At 40.0% G+C, this 15,502-nt stretch overlaps 1 protein-coding gene across 3 annotated transcripts in view; it reads right to left on the reverse strand.

Annotated features, from left to right (window-relative positions):
• Positions 1-15,502, reverse strand: part of ACSL3 (acyl-CoA synthetase long chain family member 3) — a 113,198-nt gene that overhangs the window by 75,009 nt on the left and 22,687 nt on the right. For 2 of the 3 annotated variants that reach the window (XR_004374847.2, XM_032789104.2), the window contains exon 2: positions 6,082-6,186. The gene's annotated coding sequence lies outside the window, so the exon portion shown is untranslated. Of the gene's footprint in view, positions 1-6,081; positions 6,187-10,334; positions 10,517-15,502 lie in introns of those variants that run through there. The other variant, XM_032789105.2, reaches the window with a different exon arrangement.

A 15,502-nucleotide genomic window follows, 5' to 3' on the forward strand; every position in this document is an offset into this window, starting at 1 on the left:
CTTGCTGTTTTTTGTACATCGCCTACTTGAACACCTACTCTAACCCTGTACTGTATAGAGAGCCTGGGCACCTAACATAGGACTGTGGATTCCACTATGTGGCAGGGTTCCTAAACATTAGGCATTGCAACACTGAACCTAAATCCCCTTTGCAAAGCTAGCCCTAAGATTTCTGCAGCACTGTTTTGGAGGGCTGATTAAGCATGCAGAAACAAAAAAAAAAAAGTGTGCATATATAGAGATGTATTTATTTATTTTACATAGATAATTATCTCTCAATAATGTTTATAACTCAATCTCCAAAGGTGGTCAGGGTGCCACAGAAGAGGCAGTCCAAGTTAGGACATGTCAGCTTTCTTTGTTAGTTGATCATTGTGCTCATTTATGTTTTGAAAACCTAATGAAAAACTTTATTCTTCTAGCACAAGTTATCCATTATCTTATGGAATTAACAAGATTAAATTATGCAGGAGTAGATTCTTTCACTAGCAAAGTGGAGGAACTTGTATGTTGATGACGCCGAGAAAAGACAGTTACCTTTTCCGTAACTCCTGTACTTCAAGATGTGTTGCTCAAGTCCAATCCAAATTAGGTGTGTGCGCTCGCCACAAGCACCAGTGCGAGAAGTATTTCCCTCAGCAGTATCCACAGGGGACTGGCTCTGTTGACACCTGACGTGGTGCCCACATGGCACGGTATAAGGGGCACCGCTGGCACCCCCCACCCTCAGTTCCTTTTTGCCAGAAACACCAATAGTGGGGAAGGAGGGAATGTCATGGAATGGACATGAGCAACACATCTTGAAGAACACTGTTACGGAAAAGGTAACTGTCTTTTCTTCGAGTGCTTGCTCATGTCCATTCCATATTAGGTGACACCAAAACACTACCCCTAGAGGAGGCCAACACAGGAGTTCACAGATGTGTTGATTGCAACATATCTCTGCCGAACCCAGCATCATCCCTGGCTTGCTGAGTGATGGCACAATGAGCAGTAAATGTGTGAGGAAAGGACCACATTGCAGCTCTACAAATGTCCTGGATAGGGATGTGCACCAGGAAGGTCGCTGAAGATGCCTGAGCTCTCCTCAAGTGGGCTCTGACAATTAGCAGCTGCAGAATCCCCAACAGGTCATAACAGGTCCTTATGCATGAGATGATGCAACTGGAAATCCTCTGCAAGAACACCGGATGACCCTTCTTCCTATCAGCTGTAGTGATGAAGAGTTGAGTCGATTTATGGAAAGGCTTGGTACACTCTAAGTAAAAAAAACAAGGCTGGATGTCCAGAGTGCGAAGATGACTCTCTTCAGTGGTCTTATGCGGTTTAGGACAGAACACCAGGAGGAAGATGTCCTGGTTCATATGGAAGGTGGAGACCACCTTTGGCAGGAAGGCCAGGTGGGGCCGCAACTGAACCTTATCTTTGTAGAAGACTGTATACGGTGGTTATGAGATCAAGGCTTTAATTTCCAAGACCCGTCTCACCAATGTCACTGTCACCAGGAACATGACCTTCCATGACAGATGGGAAAGGGAGGAGGACTCCAGCAGTTCAAAGTGCGGGTCAATGAGCCTAGAAAGGACCAAGTTAAGATCCCACTGGGGGAAGAGAGCCCGCACCTGCCAGAAGAGTCTCTCCAGCCCTCTCAAGAATCTGACCGTCATGTCATGGGAGAACACAGTCTGTCTTTGGATCGGTGGGCGAAAAGCAGAGATGGCCACAAGATGCACTCTAATGGAAGAATGTCCCAGGCCCTGGTTCCTCAAATGGAGCAGGTAGTTCAGGATAGCCTATATGAAGGAGCAAGAGGGAGATAGCTGCCCCATTCGGACGCCCAGCGGAAACACGTCATCCACTTGGCCAGGTAAGCAATCTAACTGAGGGCTCCCTACTTTCCAGAAGGACCTTTTGGATTCCTTCTGAACAGGTCTGCTCCTCCGGGTTTAGCCACACGGCATCTATGCCAAGAGGTGGAAGGAACTGAGGTTGGGGTGTAAGAGCTAACGGTGGTCCTGCGACAGCAGGTCCAGTCGGTTGAAAAGGATCCAGGGAGGGGCCGCTGACAGGATTATGAGCATGCCCAACCAATGTTCTCAATGCCATGCCAGGGTGATCATGAAAATCTGCTCCTGTCTCTCTTAATCTTTGCCAGTGCCCTGCTGATGAGTGGAATCGGAAGGAACACATACATCAGGCTCCCTGACCACCACAGGAGGAAGGCATCAGAGAGGGAGTCCTTGCTCAGACCCTGTTGAGAACAAAACCAGTGGCATTTCTTGTTCTATCTGGTAACGAACAGGTCCACTTGGTGAGTTTCCCACCTTTGGAAGATCATGCAGGCTACTTCTGTATGGCGTTATCACTCACGATGAGAGGAGAAGTCCCTGCTAAGCTGGTCTGCCAGCGTATTAGGTAATCATCAAGTGATCCATCCCCTGTTGCTCATTCCCAGCTTCTGGCAAACAAAGGCTAGGGACACCATTCCTGCCCATTCTGGCTAATAGCCATTGATGGACAGTGATTCTTGAGCAGATGGTCATATTTATAGGTAAAGCAAACAGATATTTATGTTTTTTTCCACTGGAAAAATATCTGAACTTTTATCTCCAACCCAGGGACCACTCATGTGGGTATATTATTGAGTAAGCTCCCCTTCTTGCCAGGTTAATGGCAATTAAGAAGGCCTTACAGAACACAATCCAATCTCAGAACTGATGGACTGTCAGCAAGAGGAGATACGGGCCTATTCTTTCCTGATAATTTATTCACAATGTGATGGTTTAACTGTTCATTTGAATCAAAACTGGTTTGTGGAATACCAAGACTCTGAAAGACATTCAATGCACACAGCACTGTGCCCATCTTCAAACAAGCATGTAAGAATATTTTTCAGGAGACTCCAAATGCTTGTAGGTTCTTTATTAATGATAATGGTGCGGAAGAAGAAAAGAATCCAGCTTCACTGTGAAGAAGCCAAGTTGAGTTTCTAGGGGTAGCAATTACAAAAAAAACAAACATCTTTTTATGTATAGACTCAGCAATTCTTATATGAATATGAATCTTATCTCAATGCAGCCAACTACAGAGGCATACATTGTTGTTTTTACAGAAAAATCACTTCTCCTCTCTACAAAAAATACCCTTATATTGAGATTTTTAAAAATGAATAAAATATCATTTTTATTAAGATACAAATGTTTGTAGATTAATTTGTTCTATATAACAGACTAATTTTTTAATATGAACTACATGCTAGTGACTCTTTAACATCAAATATTCGTGAAATCCAAAGCAGGAAAATGTAACTAAATAGTGAGCAGTTGCTGAATATAAAGGCCAAATGCAAGTCAGATGTCTCATTTTGTGTAGGACTGGTTCCAAACATTTGGCTTTGGAGTAACAAGAAGCCATATTGGTCCTGGAGTGGTAGAACTGTTTCTGAAGTCAGATCCTGTATTAAGTATGAGATGCAAGACAGCTCAGCAGCATCAGTTAAAATCTTTGAGGAAAATATGCTACTAATCAATGCAAGAACACTGCAGAAAAGTTAAAGAGATAAGTCTGTTTATGTGCACATGCACACAGAATCACTAAACAGCTGTACATGATACTTTTTGTTGGAGTAGTACTGAAGTGTGAGAGGGAGAAAAACAAGAAATCCTCTCTGTTCTCTCCTTCAGTTCTCCAAGTCAATGCAAGTCAGGCATATTTATTCTGGATCTTGGGGAAATGGGACTGGCAGTTTCCAGCACTGATCCTTCCTTCTTAGACTATAATCTGTGATTTGACCTGGTGATGTACTTACCACGCTAATACTATTCTACCCTTTAATTTCAAAAGTAAACTTTTGTGATGGAAGAAAAAAATCCTTACAAAAATGTGTTTATTAACTGATCTGCTTATCTTGGGTCGAGTGATCATGAGCTAATTCAGTTCAAACTAAATGGAAGGATAAATAAAAATAGATCTGTGACTAGGGTTTTTTATTTCAAAAGGGCTAACTAAAAAATTAAGGAAATTAGTTAGGGAAGTGGATCAGACTGAAGAACTTGTGGATTCAAAGGCGGAGGAGGCCTGGATTTACTTCAAGTCAAAGTTGCAGAAATTATCAGAAGCCTGCATCCCAAAAAAGGGGGCAAAACTCATAGGCAGGAGTTGCAGACCAAGCTGGATGAGCAAGCTTCTCAGAAATGTGATTAAGAAAAAGCAGAAAGCTTACAAGGAGTGAAAGATGGCAGGGATCAGCAAGGAAAACTACCTTATTGAAGTTAGAACACATAGGGATAAAGTGAGAAAGGCCAAAAGCCATGTAGAGTTGGACCTTGCAAAGAGAATTAAAACCAATAGTAAAAGTTTCTATAGCCATATAAATAAGAAGAAAACAAAGAAAGAAGTAGGACTGCTAAACATTGAGGATGGAGTGGAGGTTAAGGATAATTTAGTCATTGCCCAATATCTAAACAAACAAAGGCTAATGAGCTTAGGGATAATGGTAGGATGACAAATGGGAATGAGGATATGGAGGTTGATATTACCACATCCAAGGTAGAAGCCAAACTCAAACAGCTTAATGGGACTAAAATCGGGGAGCCCAGATAATCTTCATTCAAGAATATTAAAGGAACTGGCACATGAAATTGCAAGCCTATTAGCAAGAATTTTTAATGAATCTATAAACTCGGGGGTTGTAGTGTATGACTAGAGAATTGCTAACACAGTTCCTATTTTTAAGAAAGCAAAAAAAAAAGTGACCCAGGTAACTACAGGCCTGTTAGTTTGACATCTGTAGTATGCAAGGTCTTTGGAAAAATTTTGAAGGAGAAAGTAGTTAAGGACATTAAAGGTCAATGGTAATTGGGACAAAACACAACATGGTTTTACAAAAGGTAGATTGTGCCAAACCAACCTGATCTCCTTCTTTAAGAAGGTAAACTGGGGACGCACCACTTGGAAGTAACAAAGGAGGAGAAGGACCTCGGAGTACTGGTTGATTACAGGATGACTATAAACTACCAATGCGATATGGCTGTGAAAAAAGCTAATGCGGTCTTGAGATGCATCAGGTGAGATATTTCCAGTAGAGAGAAGGAGGCGTTAGTACCGTTATACAAGGCACTGGTGAGACCTCATCTGGAATACTGTGTTCAGTTCTGGTCTCCCATGTTTGAGAAGGATGAATTCAAACTGGAACATGTACAGAAAAGGGCTACTAGGATGATCCGAGGAATGGAAAACCTGTCTTATGAAAAGACATTCAAAGAATTTGGCATGTTTAGTCTAACCAAAAGAAGGCTGGGGGAGATATGATTGCTCTCTATAAATATATCAGAGAAATAAATACCAGGGAGGGAGAGGAATTATTTAAACCCAGTACAAATGTGGACAGAAGAACAAATGGACATAAACTGGCCATCAGGAAGTTTAGACTTGAAATTAGAGGAAGGTTTCTAACCATCAGAGGAGTGAAGGTCTGGAACAGCCTTCCAAGGGGGGCAGTGGAGGCAAAAGACATATCTGGCTTCAAGACTAAGCTTGATATATTTATGGAAGGGATGGTATGATGGGATAGCCTAATTTTGGCAATTAACTGATCTTTGACTATTAGTGATAAATATGCCCAATTGCCTGTGATGGGACACTATATAGGGTGGGATCTGCTTTACTACAGAGAATTCTTTCCTGGTTGTCTGGCTGGTGAGTCTTGCCCACACGCTCAGGGGTTAGCTGATCAACATATTTGAGGTCGGGAAGGAATTTTCTTCCAGGACAGATTGCCAGAGGCCCTTGGGGGTTTTCACTTTCCTCTGCAGCATGGGGCACGAGTCACTTGCTGGAGGATTCTCTGCACCTTGAAGTCTTTAAATCACAAGTTGAGGACTTCAGTAGCTCAGACATAGGTCAGGGTTTGTTACAGGAGTGGGTGGGTAAGAATCTGTGGCCTGCGTTGTGCAGGAGGTCAGACTAGAAGATCATAATGGTCCCTTCTGACCTTAAAGTCTGTGAGTCTGTTAATCTTGTAACAACAATTACAGTAGAATAAATGCACACAGTGTCAAAAAAAAAAAAAAAAAAAGAAACCTTATGCAACTTTTCATCATGGCAGGTAAAGATGTGAAAGCCACTGCTGGATGCTTCCGTCTCAGCTTATCCCACAGGAGCGGCCACAGGCAAGTGTGGTGAAATCTACAGAAGAAAAATCCCAATTAAATAAGGAAATTATAAAAGTATAATATACTTTAACTGTTGTACTTTAACCCAAATCACTTATGTAGCTTAAGATGTGTAATTTTCCAAGCAATGATATACATGCTATATAACAATAGCAATTGAGAAATCAGATTTTTTTAAAAATTTAGCAAGATGATTTACTAGTAGAAGTTGTATCTTGGTAAAAACAAAGTATTAAAAATACCATATTATTGTCTTGTTTGACTCAATATGCTAATTGCCAGATGTGATAACACAATGGCTATACAAAATGAAATGTACAATTGCTCTGTGTGGTAATAAGAGACCAAGGAAATCCTAGATTACATTCAATTCTACAGAGAGACTTGAAGAATCATGAAGACAGTGATGCTTTTCTCAAGAATCTGACTGAATTTGAAATAAAAAAAAAAAAAAAAAGTAAAGTCACATGGACTGCTGACTCCAAACCAAGCACTACTTTTCTCTGCTTAACAAGTTACAAGTGTCATTGAACTTATTTTTTAAAATAGTTTAAGACACTTACGCTGAAAGTTTATTCTATTTTTACTATAACTCAGATTCTTCCCAGTTCTAATGTTTCTCTACTCTAGCACGTTTTGGTGAGTCTATTGGGGGATGACAATGCCACAGGGACAAGATGGTTCAGCTGAGTTGCAAATTATAGGCAATGAATTCTCAAAGACTCACTCTCGGTGTTAGTTTGCATGGTGCCTATTGCAATGGGGTCCTGATGCTTCATGCAGGTCCTTAGGTGGAATCACCACAGAAATAATGATGGATGTGGGTTGTTTTTAAACATAACCTTGGGGTGGGGTGTGGGGGTGGAAATCAAGGATGAATGGTAACAAAAGAGTTGAGCACTGACTAAGAAAATTGCGAGGGAATTCTGAATTCATTTGGAGTGAATAATACACTTCTATGGCATAATAAGTTTCATTCAACTGTTTTAAAGAACTAGAACAATGAAATCCCAGTAGTTGTTACTTGAATCTTTGTAGCCAAAAAGTAGCAAAGTAGCCAGAGCCTTAGACAGTAAAATTTGTATCCCTTCCTCTTCAGTACTTCATTCTGAGCACTTTTAAAGAAAATCCTGTGGCGGACTCCTTTTGCTGGTACAACTTACACCAGTTCCCCAAACAAAATAAACAACACCAGCAAAAGGAGTTTTGCCAGTATAAGTGTCTACGTTGTAGTTTTTGCGAAAATAGCTATGTTGGGGAAGAGAGGGGAATCTCACCCATAACTGACATAGCTCTGCCGGCAAAACTTTTTAAGTGTAGACCAGGCCCAAGAAACATGGAGATTTTTCACCATTGTCCTGCATCTAGTGTAGTTGTTCAGACAGGACATAGTAAGAGAGAAACACCACCAGGCTGACTTGGAAGCATTTTACACCCACTTTACCCTGGGTAAAATGGATACAGAACAATGATGAAGTATGTGTAATTAACACACACACACACACATTACATCAACAGTTAGAAATTCTGCAATTTCACATTGACAGACTAAAATCAAAAGGGGTTCTCCCCTCTTCCTTTTAAGCGGGATAAACCTTTTTAAATGCATTTAAAAAACAACATTTGAAGGAACATGTTTTCAAAATCAGGACATCAAGTACATTTCACAGGTGTGCATGTAAAAAAAAGGTATACTTCTAATATGATTTGACTACAAATGTAAAGTATTCACTTCATCCATGCTATGTTTCTTCACTCTTCAAGAAACCTGCCCAACAAAATCTGAGTTCATAAAAATGAGAAAGTAACGTAATAAAAATACTCATAGTTCATGGTCACCTACAAAGTTATGAGAGTCAAGAGGTTTGAAATATTAACCATATGCATGCAGATTACTGCCTCACTGGCTCCTTGACAATCAAAATTAGCTTTTTCATATTCCCCCTCAAATCTTTCATTTCACCCCATCTTCTAGAATTACCTATATCATTGCATTTCAGTCCACGGAAACTAAGGAAATATTTCCGGCTACTGCTAAGGAAGAGTTTGTAACATAATAAATGCATAATTACTGTTTCAGTAAACATGAAGTTTTTATTTATTATCCCAGGAGGTAAATATTGATCCTTGCTTTAAACTTTAAATTTGTAATTAATTTAGTCAGCAGATATAGACATTTTCCCTGTTTGTGAATCATCTGTAACAGTGTTTACAGATTAGTTCATTATCCATATCTGTGGAAATAATTATTTTGTACAAAAGAATTTCAGCTTATGGGTGGTTTACTGTTTGCTGAAAGTACCCAATGTTCTAGATGTATCACTGGTTACCTAACTCGCATAGTTTTGTTTCTGTATCCTTATTAGATGATCTAACACAAACCCACAGAAAGATTTCAAGATGGCCACACAAGTACAATTTTGGTCTCAATATACATTTGTATGAATATTCATAATGCTTTCAAATTCAGTGAACCTTGTGAATAAAAATTACTTTGCTTTTTATGAATGTTCACAGAAAACAAAGAAAAGGAGTTGAGAATATAGGTTTTATTTGAAAGAGCATTTGAATACTTTGATTTAGTCACCTAGATCTATTTTTAAATAATTAACCAAGGTACCCAAGTCAACATAACTCTTGTAATACACAAATTTAAATGTAAAAAAGTTTGTCTCTACTAGTTTTCACTTTCATTTTCATTGTCCCTTTTTAAAGTAGTGACCTATTGCAGAGCATTTCATTCTACTATTTTTCAGCCGAAATCCCCCATTCTAGCTGCTAGCCAAAACTTTTCTTAGTTGATTTCCAGCATCTATTACCAAGAGGTGATGAAGTGATAGACAAGATATACTATTTAAGTCATGATTTATATTAGAAACACCATATTTAATTCGTGATTACTTTGATACTTCACTCAAATCTGTTTTACTTAAGCCTGATTACTAAATTCACATATTAAGAGTAACCACATTAAAAAGTTTCAGCACCATATTTTAATACTTGGAAACTATTATTTTAAGTGGACAGACACTTGAAAAAACTGAGTCTGACATTTTGAGATGATTGCAGTCACCTGTCAGCAGCTTACATTTTTTTTTGTTTTTTGTGGGGCGGGGGGGGGGGGGGGGGGACTGCATTGGGTATACTTTTCCAGTGTTTTAAGGTATAACCACCATAACATTTGCTAATACAATTCTTAAACAACCAACCAACCAATTTCAACCAACATGCAGTGAAATGTACTGTTTTACTGAACTTTTCAAAATCTGTTAGTCTAATTCCTGGTTTTAAATTCCTCTTTTTGGATTTAAAATATATTCTTGCTTAGCTCACAGTTTATTGTCTTTAGGGTAAAAATCTCATACGCTCTCTATTTTCCAGTCTCTACATACCAGGAGGAAACAGATACAAAAGTGACTATCAGGCTACATTGCACCAGGGTAATTGCTCTAAATACAATGAGGTAAAAAAGGGCCTCTAGTATGATGGATGTCCTATGGAAAGAATCTTTTCTTCAAAATAACCAGGTCTGGACTGATGCCCAGTCTTGAAATATGAACTAGAACTGTTTTTTAAATGTTTTCTTATTTAAAAAAAGACGGAGCAAAGTCAAAACATTTCACTGAGACACACAGCAAAATCTTCTCCCCAGGAAATGGAAGAAAGTATTTAGTCACTGTCCTTAAACGATGGCCGGGGCACAAGGGTCCGTTTTCCTGAATTCTGCCGCAAGCACAGCCTTAGAGAAGTGAAAGGAAATTGAAGGAAAGGAGCAGAGCAGACCTCGGAACTAGAAGCCGTCAACGGTCGTCAAACCACGCTTCTCTCCAACGCTAGAGGGGGTAACTGAACCCCGGCCCCCCTTTTCCCACCGCTCCCCAACGATCTTTTACCCTGCAATCGCTTAAAAGGTCTGTGCGCCTCAGCCACTGACCTTACCTGCGGCCCTCTCGCGTTCCCGCACGCACCCCGCGAAGTCTGCAGCTCCTACAACTACCATTCAGGTAATGGAGATCGGGGTTAAAAGCGGCTCTGAGCCGGGCAGCGTCTCCGTAGCAACGGAAAATCTGCTTTGTGACGCGTTCACACGCGCCCGCTTCCGTCCTGTCCCTGGCCCCCACTCCACCTGTGACCCAGACAAAGGCAGCTGGTCTTTCTTACACGTTGCTGCAAGTTGCGCTGGTGCTAAGGTCTATCCCATTCTCTTCAGACCCATCACGTTCCCCAGGAGTCTTGCGCCCCCCCGCGGTCCCATCCCCTCAATCATTTCCGTGTAATTTCTAGAATGGTGTCAACTCCCAGATCCTTTATGTACAGGAACCCCGATTTCTCTCTCCTCCTCATGGCTTGTGCTCTGCGCAATGCCTCCATTAACAAATTACAAATAGAGACAGTGATTTCAGAACCCGATGAGGGTAATAAATGCCTCACTGAAACACAGAAAAAACGCTTCACGGTCTCAATAAAACATTAAACATCGCTTTAAAATGAATTCCCCAACTGAGTGCGTTTGGGACAAATCTGCTGTTTACAGTCTTGATGCTTCTATCAGCGTTGCAACATACCCTAGGCTATCATCAAGCTTAGAAAGACTGCCAAAGTCACTTCCAATCAACAACAAATGCTTTAAACAATTCTATCTGACCATACATAGGTTATTAAGATTTATTAAAACCCTTCAGTAAGGAGAGTTCGTTCTAAAGGGCAGGAAAGCCTGAGAAAGTGATCTGCACTCAAGAAGCTACCTGGCTTTCACAATCCCTGCCAACTCGATAACCTGGCCCTCACAATGGAAATATTTCTCTGCACCCTCCTCCACCCCTACTTTCTCATTGTAAGATCTGAACTAAATACATGGTTAGAAGACTTTCCAACCCTCCCCAGCACCGTGTGCACCTGTGTGAAATTATTAGTTTACATTGGAAAAGGTACATACAAATGACAAAGTTACTATGTACTTCAAACTTGATTTTCCTAAAGACATTAAAACAAGTCTTGCACAGATATTCTGCTAGTTGAGGACATTTACAGAACAATTATATTTATTCATTTTGATGCAAAATTAATGTCCGTACCTGCATTTGTATTTCAGCAATCAACTATAATTTTCTTAATATTAACATTTAAAAAAACCCACTAAAAAGTACTTATCTCACGATCCCTATTTTCATTATTCAGCCCAATCAACTGCTGCAGGTGCCAATGAAGCCATATCTAACTCCAGCACATGTCATACAGAGAGAGGCAATGAAAGAGTGGGACTGGTAGGATCATCATGGGAATACCAAAAACTAGCACCAAAACTACCACCAAAACAACAAATATAAATAAATCTGAGTATTAAGTCTTTATCAGAGCTTTTAGTATATATCTGTCTGAAAGTAAACTGCAGATCCTCTAACCAAGGAAATAGAACAATTTGTTCAGCAACAAAACAGCCATTCAGTTAACATTTCTAAGCTTCAAGGCTTCATTCTCTGTTTTTTTATGAATATATTGATTACAAGTGGTTTTACGTGACCAGAAAACCCAGCCTGGCAGTTTGACTTTTACTCACACTCCAGTGATTAAGCTGGTTTTAGAACCTTCATGTACGCCAGGTGCACCAGAAAATTTCTCACTATTGTGTAAGCTCTTGTGTAGAAAGGGCATAGACATTTTTTACTATCAGAAGAACTACTAGACAAAATAATAGAAACAAATGCACCCATAGGGACATACAAACTCCCATACTGGATCAGATCCCAAGTCCATCCAGTCATTTGTGTCTAACAGTCATCTATTCCATATGATTCAGTGAATAACAACTAGCTCTTACATAGCACTTTTCTTCAATAGATCTCAAGTGCTTCACAATTTTTAATGGGTTTAATCCTCATAACACCCAGTAAGATATGCAAGTATTATTAATCCTATATTACAGATGGGGAACTGATGCATTGGGAAGCTAAGTAATTTGACTAAGGTCACAACGGAAGTTTGTGGCAAAGCAGAGACCTGAACTAAGGTCGCCTAACTGGTAGGCTAATGATCTAACCACTGGACTATCTTTCCTCTGATAATAAGAACCATGCAGCAGGTAATTATGGGATAACATGGTCTCTATATACGCTCTTATCCTAATTTCTAATCACTAGAGACTGGCTTAAGCCCTGAAACAAAGTGTTTCTTCCAAAATGTTACCAAGTATCCAAAGTTATATCATCAATATGTGTGTCCAATTCTTATTAAATATTCCTTAGTTTTTGGCCTCAACTTCCTGTAGCAATGAGTTCAATGTGCTAATGACCCGTGAAAAAGTATTTCCTTTTACCAGATCTAAATTTGCCAGCTTTAAATTTAATTAAATGGCCCCTGGGTGTTGTGTTATGAGACAGGGAGAACAGAAGCCCTGGATCTACTTTCTCTATATTATTTTATTTACTTTTATCATGTTTCACTCTGGTTAGTCTCCTTGAACTTATGCCATAAAACAAGTGAGAGATTTCCTATGTGTACAAACAACATCATTCGATCAATTTGTTCAGCTGAACCTGTGTTGACCTCCAAGTGTAGACAAGAACAAATCCATGGTCAGCTCAAATTTCATTAAACTGACTGCTGACAAAAAAATCCCTACTGAAATAGTGCTATTTCAAAGCATCAACAAGGACTTAGAACAGTCTGCAAGAAGAAAGATCTTGTGGTTATGGTACTGGACTGGAACTCCGAAGATCTAGATTCAATTCCAGCTCTTGCACATTATGCACATGTGTAACCCTGGGCAAGTCACTAAGGTCCAGGATTTTTAAAGGTATTTAGGTGTTGCTACGCTCAGCATTGCAAGGTTTAAGTGACTAAGACTGCTAAGTTGCACTTCCAAAAGTGACAAAAGGGCCTGATCCTTTAGGGAGTCCTACTGACCTCAATGGGTTTTGAATGAGGCTTTATCTAAAATAAAGCTAATATTTCTCTACTTCAGAAGCGGTATTTTGAGGATAAGTGTATTAGTATTTGTAAGGTATTCAGATATTACAATGTAGGGGGCTATATCAGTAGAGAGAAAGCCATCTAGGATAAGAAAGGAGTTAACTTGCTGGAAAACAAGGTAGACCTCCAAATTGTGTCAAAAGGCCTTTCAACATTTGACATATGCTGCAACATTTTAAGGCAAGGTGCAAGTTTTATTTCTGAATTTTTTGGATAATTAATAGGATGAGTTAAGCCAGCCAACAAACTTAAGAGTAAGTAGCTTGCTTCTATTTTTACTCTGCATCGCTTTCCTCCATCCTGGAGTGGTCTTTTGGTTTTCATCTACTAATGTTTTTGTTTCCCTGTGCAATTCCTCCTTGACCACTTCCCCTACTTGTGCCCCCTCCTCTTTCTGTTGGGTCAGCTTCTTTTTTCTCCTGTCTGCTCCTCCCTCCAATTACCTCTTACCCTCTGACTGCGAAATGAAGCACTGCTTCCCCCTCTAGTTACAGTACCACAACAGCTTTACTTCCCAAACACTGACAGCAGAAAGCAGACTCTTAACCTTCATAATCAAATGCTGCTGATCTGCCACTACTTTCCATAGCTGCCTGGGCAGAGATGAGGCACAGAGCCTAAACCTCTGGCACAGGCCTCAGTTCCAATTGTATTCACACTATAATTACCAGCAGCGTGTCAGGACTGGCAGTAGCAGTGCTTTAAGCACTTCTTTCTCCAAAGACATTTTTACAGCAGGTTTGTAAGAAATACATGAACCCAGCTATACCATTACTGCAATACTGGTATTTTTTCTTAGTGCAATTGCACTTTGGACCCATCTACACTGCAAAAAACTTCACCAGTATAGGCAGGACTCCAGAGACAAAAAGATTTCAGATGGCACATCAATGAAATAAATGGAAGCAATTCACATTTCTTACAGGCAAATACTGCTCCTTCCTTTAGGGCAGTGCAGCCCCTTGTACCATGTCAGTGAAGTTCAATTGTACAGTATAGGAAACAGAGAAGGATTTGGGCAACCCATGCACGGGAATCATATCCTCTGTGCACTGCACAGCCCAGCTCCATGGCGTAAACCTCCATATTGCAGTGTAGCAGAAAATGTGGATATATAAATCTACTATCCATGGGGTAGGGGGAGGAAACCTGAAGAGCTACTGGAGAATAGCTCCCCTTGTAAATACTCTTATTCTGCACTATAGGTGTCTGTGTTTAGCTTACTCCACTCTGGAAGCAAGGCTGATAAAAACAGATGATTTTAAAAAGGGGAGGGCAGGGGATTTTTTAAATTTAAATTAAACAGTTTTGTTTGTTTTCAAATAAATCTATTTAAAATTACATTTAAAATTGACAATCTACATTAAGGTCTAAACTTATTTAAATCATTTAAATTAATATGTTAAGCAGTACATGTTTGCTGCCAAAGTTTTAAAGAAAATCAAACCACTGAACTGGTGGATGTGACTGAACTAGAGTTTGCTGAAGTGCTAATGTAACCTACACACCTCCTGGGTGTGGTGTTTTGTTCCATCTAATGGCACCAAGACCATGTAGAGAGAAAGAGAGAAATAAAGTGAGTCTGCCCTACAAGCAGTTGGCTTTTAGCTCATGTGGTAGAAGCTCATGCACTAATCTCCAGAAGTCCCCAGTTCAATCCTGCCCACCAACAACCAGGGTCTGTTGGCGTTACAAGTGGGTCTTGTCTGGGATTTCAACTGGGAAGTCTCTGAAGCTCGGATGCACTTCCTCAGTTAGGGGGAGTATGTAATCCCTACACATTCTGGGTCTGGTGCACTGTCTGATCTAGTGGCACTGAGGCCACTTAGAGAAAGAGCAATTAATGAGTGTGCTCTACAGCCTTAGCTAACAGCCAGTTGGCTTTTAGTTCATGGTAGAGGCTCATGCACTAAGCTCCAGAGGTCCCAGGTTCAATCCCACCCACCGACTGGGGTGTCTCAGCATTACACTAAATCAGCTTTAGACAATAGTAATGTGTTCTCCAGGTACAGAGAGAATATAATTTTCTTCATTTCAGTTTATTCAAGTAGCTCAGTTCAATGATTGGTTCATTGAAATGTAAGAAACCAATTGGGAGCAGAAAAAGCAGGAGCGCTTGTTTTCTTCTTCCACTAGTGACAGACAACATGATGTACAGTACTAGTTCTAAATCCTTGAAAGATATAGTGACCAGAAGCAACCATCTCAATTCATTAGCTACAAATCATACTTCTTTTGTTTAATAGAGCAGTTAGTTTTAAATGCAAAACATGTTTTAGTAAACTTTTTTTTTCTCTTATGCATCCAGCACATTTAGTTAATTTAAAAAAATAAAATAAAAGCCTGGTTTTGTACCTTCT

This window comes from Chelonoidis abingdonii, chromosome 8 (assembly GCF_003597395.2).
Source record: "Chelonoidis abingdonii isolate Lonesome George chromosome 8, CheloAbing_2.0, whole genome shotgun sequence".
In the NCBI taxonomy this organism is placed as follows: domain Eukaryota; kingdom Metazoa; phylum Chordata; order Testudines; family Testudinidae; genus Chelonoidis; species Chelonoidis abingdonii.